The following is a 6635-nucleotide window of genomic DNA, read 5'->3' as shown; positions in this document are numbered from 1 at the left end:
AACATCACTCTCATTTTACGCTGTATCACGTATTTCAATGGACATTCGAAGCAGCCGGCCGATGTAGCCGTGCGGTTCTAGGCGCTACAGTCTGGAACCGCGTGACCGCTACGGTCGCAGGTTCGAATCCTGCCTCGGGAATGGATGTGTGTGATGTCCTTAGGTTAGTTAGGTTTAAGTAGTTCTAAGTTCTAGGGGACTGATGACGACAGATATTAAGTCCCATAGCGCTCAGAGCCATTTGAGCCATTTGAACCACATTCGAAGCTGAACGCTGTTATTAGTAACGGCATACGATCATATGTGATGTCGACGTATTTCCTGTTTACTTTAGCTTGCTTCAAGCTGTGTCTGTTTCCATAATATCGTTGATCGATAACAGTACTCTATGTATTGATTGAGGTTTCGTCTCCTAGGTAACCACTTGTCCTGTTAGCCATCTTTGGACTACGTGTAGCTATTGCAGCCTCCTACAGATTAGAGGCCACAATGAAATACCGTATGTTTCGTGATATTTCTTCCTTTCGATTCTACGTCGTAAATAAAATTTCTTTTCATGCTACTATTCACGCATCATCTTACATTTATGTTTTTTCTGCTGTTACACCTTAAACAATTCCACTTTATTGCAGTCTTATTACGAAATTATGTCATACTCTGTCACCATTTGCTGTAAATGATGTTATGTGGGAGTTAGTGGGTGGAGCCTCCGCCACTTAACTTTAAGCGGTCATGAGTCAGCACAGACGAAGATACGTTACTCTATGGCGGACTTAAAATTTTAATGGTCTGAAAATGATCGTAACATGATCTAAACCGGCCACCTGATCAATACACGTCAATACACGTTAAATTTTAACAACTTCCAAATGATCTTAGACTATTATTAACTCTTATTTTAATTTTGATCGCTATTTTCCCAGGTACAATGTTCCAAAAGATACTTAACTTCCTACCGCCTGTAGAAACCGATAGCAATCTTACAAACTGTTGAACCTTAGTAAAGGAGGAATATTTCAAAGGTATGGGCCGAAAATAATAATAGATACGAAAGAATAGAGTAATCTCGTACAGAACGCCAAGGCTCAAACAGGGATGTCGTGGCACTCATGATGATGATGATGGTGATGATGACGACGATGATTTCCTGCTGAATCGGTTCATTGCACGAAAGTATCGTGAATTTATCACAAAGAATGTAACCGAAACATTAGAAGGAATTTATTAAAGTTCATATTCAGAAGAGACATGGGTACAACGTGATGGTGCACATGCACACATCCTAATGTGCGATAGTGTTTAAGGAGAGCCTTGCCTGGGAAATTGAACGGTTATTGAAGTGCAGTTTTATGACGTGCGTTCCAGGAAACTTCAAGTTGCACATTTATTGTTCTGAGCCGATAATTGTGGAAGAAGAAGCGCACGCACGACCACGATGATGTTACACAAGTGAATGCAGCTGTGTTGCAAACGGTTCAGAGAAGCATTATTCATCGATTATATAAATGTTGGCAGTGGCAGGGAGCTCGTTTTGAGTATTTTCTTTGAAGAGAAAGTATGTTTTTTGAAAGATAATCTGTCGCTAATAGCAAACTATGTTTACTGATCATTCTATCGATCAGCGGATATGATATGGTCGTAATTCCGCACTGGATTTGGTATACTAGCGTCCTTTGCTTATGTGCTTCGCAGACAGCTACAGTTCAGACTGGCGCTGATCTTCTTTCGTCTTTCAAACTGCTCCTAGTCCAAGTGAAAATAAAAATTTTTACATTCAACTGCAGGTCTCTAGCGTCTTCAGAGTTATAATGTAGATTCTAAATAGTATTGTTTTCGTTACGAAAAAAAGAAAGAAAATTAGTTCAGTGCATGAATATGGAAAATGTTGTCTCCAGTTCACGGTGCTTCAAACAAGTAACAGATTCCACAAGGATGATTCCAAAGGGCATCAAGAGAAACTGATGCTAATTACAATGAAATAATGTGTTACTCACTGAATCGTGAGAAAGAAGAAAGAAACAAGACGGAAACTAATATCATTACAAAGCATACACAGCATCTTGAGAACACTTTAGTCAGAAAGCATCAGAACACTAGCATGAAACAATAATGCTCTTAAGCATGTTTCATTGCTCATTGGCATTCATGTTCGAGGCACAAAACGTGCACACAGTTTGCTGTAATTTCACCTCATAACGAATTTTGTTGATAATTCAGTCCCTTATTGGTTCCTTTAAAGTTTGTTATTATTGTGGTTCTTTCTGCAAGTGCTAGCAGTATCGGTACGGTTTCTTGAAGTGTGTAAAAACTGAAGGAGAAGTTATCAATTATTTGAGTGTGAAAGCGCCACGATAGTTAGACATAATCGTCAAACAATTTAATATATAAATTGACGCGCAGTGAACGCTGAAGAAACAGTCACAATACTCGAATATTATCTGCTATTAGGTTATAAGGACATTCTTGTCAAGTTGACGTAGGCAACGATTCTGCCACCGAACATTGCACATTCTGACGACACCGGTATACACGGCAATCATTGAAGGCCAGGCGAGAGCTAGTACACTGCCTCAAAGAAGAGTCATGAAACATAATCCGTCACAAGATCACACTACGAGAGAATACGACACCGTAAAGGTGTAATATCAGAATGTAATGCACATGTTGTAAACAGTAAGCCGTGGCGCATCCTTGATAACGACACCAGTTTTATAGCATGAAGTATACTCCATTATGCAAATACTTTCGATTTACGAGAGCGACGCAAATGTTCCGGCGTGTGATGCGGAGGAAATTGGCAGTTTATGGTTAATTCGGAACGGGGTCTGCCGTTATAACCACTAAAAGCGAAAATAGCAATAAACTAAGGAGAATGCGTCCCTAAAGCTGATGCCTAGAGTTCGCTCCACGAAATGCCACATGACAGTATGGCTCCTGTTAACGTGTGTTTCCAGAGGAACCGCGACACGCTTCAGTATTTTATCTTCGTGTGAGTAGACTATGGTCCTGAAATTTAATTCGTTCCTGAATATGAACGAAATGAAATGTAGTTCTCATGTAAAATACTAATTTACAATTTCAGTAAAGATAAGTAAAGGGCTAAAACGGGGATAAAGACGATGAGAATAGCGCAGCCTTCCTACTTGTCAGTCTACTGACTGAGGTATTTGATTAAAAATTTTCCTCAGGAAGTGGCGATATAAAACTATGCGTGCAAAAAGTTATGCGTAACTCGAATACTGCAACGAGAAAGAGAAGTCTTTCTAAATAGTACGCTGGACGTTCAGAACAGTTAGAAGCCAGCACGTGCTTACATGATGGTACATCAGACCAGCGAGGCGATTGATGATGTCATTGTTCAGTGATAGTTGACAGATCAGTTTAACGAAACTGTTATTTGAAAATGTACGCAAGAAAGTTGAAATGATTGGTAAATAAATCTCAGGGCGATTCTGCTTTTTAATAATGAACAGATAACGAAAGAACACGTAACGTGTTCGGTCGCTGTATCACCGAACGATCGGCTCTCAAGCTTTTCCGTGCGCCCACTGAAACGATACAGATACATATAAAATGGTATTTACAAGCCACGAACAGTAGAAGGTAAAGTCCCTTTGAAATAAGTATTATAAAAGTTATGATTAAAATATGATACGTTTCAGCTCAGTAACAGGAATTGCTGATAACAGTGTACAGTTACAGCTCACATGAGAAAAAGGCGCAAACATACAGAAAGGGGAGTTGAAGAGAGATAGTTCTCTTGTTAAAAAAAATTGTATGTCTTCTAGAAGCGTGGGCGAACAAATTACAGTCTTTCGCTACCTTACAACCGACTCGTCACTTTTGTTTTATAATTCAAGTTGTTATACAGGGACCGGCAGCGGTGGCCGTGCGGTTCTAGGCGCTCTAGTTCGGAACCGTGCTGCTACTACGGTCGCAGGTTCGAATCCTGCCTCGGACATGGATGTGTGTGATGTCCTTAGGTTTAAGTAGTTCTAAGTCCAGGGGACTGATGACCTCAGATGTTGAGTCCCATAGTGCTCAGAGCAATTTTTTTATTATACAGGGTGTTACAAAAAGGTGCGGACAAACTTTCAGGAAACATTCCTCACAAACAAATAAAGAAAAGATGTTATGTGGACATGTGTCCGGAAACGCTTAATTTCCAGGTTAGAGCTCATTTTAGTTTCGTCAGTATCTACTGTACTTCCTCGATTCACCGCCGTTTGGGCAGGCATTGTTGGTGATGTCTTGATTGGGCCCCATGTTCTTCCACCTACGCTCAATGGAGCACGTTATCATGATTTCACACGGGATACTCTACCTGTGCTGCTAGAACATGTACCTTTACAAGTACGACACAACATGTGGTTCATGCACGATGGAGCTCCTGCACATTTCAGTCGAAGTGTTCGTACGCTTCTCAACAACAGATTCGGTGACCGATGGATTGGTAGAGGCAGACCAATTCCATGGCCTCCACGCTCTCCTGGCCTCAACCCTCTTGACTTTCATTTATGGGGGCATTTCAAAGCTCTTGTCTACCCAACCCCGGTATCAAATGTAGAGACACTTCGTGCTAGTATTGTGGACGGCTGTGATACAATACGCCATTCTCCCCAGGGCTTCATCAGTGCATCAGGGATTCCATGCGACGGGGAGTGGATGCATGTATCCTCGCTAACGGAGAACATTTTGAACGTTTCCTGCAACAAAGTGTTTGAAGTCACGCTGGTACGTTCTGTTGCTGTGTGTTTCCATACCATGATTAATGTGATTTGAAGAGAAGTAATAAAATGAGCTCTAACATGGAAAGAAAGCGTTTCCGGACACATGTCCACATAACGTATTTTCTTTCTTTGTGTATGAGGTATGTTTCCTGAAAGTTTAGCCGTACCTTTTTGTAACACCCTGTATATAAGGCAAAAGGGAGATTACACATTGTATCGTTGTAAAAGTACGTTCACATGAACGAATTTCTTGTAAGTAGATGAATGGTTGATACTAGCTCTCGCATCCATAAAACAGGTAATGATATACTAGGCATTTCAGTGAAGTCACCAGAAGACGGATGAGCAAGAAGGTTCATTCGTGTATCACAGACAAAACTGAGTAGCGGTAAGGAGAATGAAAGAGATAATATAAGGTTTATTTTTTTTTTCTTCATCATAGTTTAATTCTTTCACTATCTGCAGAGCAAAAGAATAAAAGTTTTGTATAGTTTCTTGCACGAAGCACGACGCTTTCTAGAAGTTAATTCCTTTGTTACATACGATGGCACTCACATTTGCCCAGTTATGATTTTGACATCACGAGTAACTAGCTTGCTTAGAACACTGGTAACTCTAGGTTTTATTTGACGAGACGGCTGGATGCCACTGGGGAGTGAGATGGCTGTAATTTGCCGGGAGGACCGCAAGCGCAGCCGAGTGGAGACGGGCTCAAGCAGACAGACAGCAAGCAGCGGTCAGCGGGAATTTCCCAAGTGGACGTGGTGGCATGGGAACAGCAAGCGATGTGGTCGCTGAGTGAGCTAATCCCTCGTCTACAGTATCTTAGACAACGCAGACAACAGTTTAATACTTACTGGAAATAAATCAAACGACTTACAGACATGCTACGAGACAACTTAAAACAGTTAATGATCTTTCCTTCACGGAAAGGCCACATTCATTTAGATCTTTTTGACAGAAATTTCCACCATTTGACTGTAAATTACTGTTGACTTATTTCACACAATCTTGACTTTAGCTTTATAACCATTCTCAAGTGCATGCTGAACTATCTGCACGATATGTCTCCGCGGAAAAGACGTGTTTCTTGTCTTATAGACCAGTTGTTGTATTACAGGATATTAGTAGATATCGAAGATACATAAAAAAACTTAAAACAGCTATGAACTGCAGCGGTGAGACAAGTTCATTGCAAATTAAATCTGACAACTCCCTCTTGATGGTTTCAAGGTCCGACCCCGGTAGCTGAGTGGTTCAGTCTGCTTTCGGCTGCGGTGGGGCGAGGACGTCCACTGCGACCCCCCGTGCGCGACAGTGAGCGCTTCCTTGTGTTTACCTTCTCGCGGCGCGAGTTGTATTTGTTCTAAGTTCAGTGCGACTATGGCACACACATGGCGCCACGATACGATCAAAATTACTTTCCAACCAGATCACGCACGTCCTCGAGCCTATGAAATAGAACAGTTCATACGCGACGATCTACGTTTAGATCCGGCGACTCTAGTCGGAATAAATTTTTCTATAACGGCGAGCGTGGTTTATGTTGAAATGACCAGTGCAGAGGTCTGGGCGGTAGTGGTGTCTAAATACTCGAACTGACTCAGATTCAAACATTCTTTCGGGCATATCGGTGCAGTGACGGTGGATCATGCAGTCATGGGCCTAAGGACTGTACGGGTTTTTGAGCTCCCCTTCGAGGCCCCAGAGGAAGTTGTCAAGGACGCCTTCCAACCATATGGCAATGTCATCAGTCACCTTGCAGAAAAGTGGCATACTTTCTCGATGTATAAGGTCTACAATGGTGTGCGCCAAATTAAACTTGAGCTTAAGAAACATGTGCCGTCCTATTTGAACATCGGTGGCTGTCGTGCAATCATAATGTACGATGGTCAACCTCGTACC

Source organism: Schistocerca americana, chromosome 3 (genome assembly GCF_021461395.2).
Source record: "Schistocerca americana isolate TAMUIC-IGC-003095 chromosome 3, iqSchAmer2.1, whole genome shotgun sequence".
Lineage (NCBI taxonomy): Eukaryota > Metazoa > Arthropoda > Insecta > Orthoptera > Acrididae > Schistocerca > Schistocerca americana.
This window is presented reverse-complemented; position numbering follows the sequence as displayed.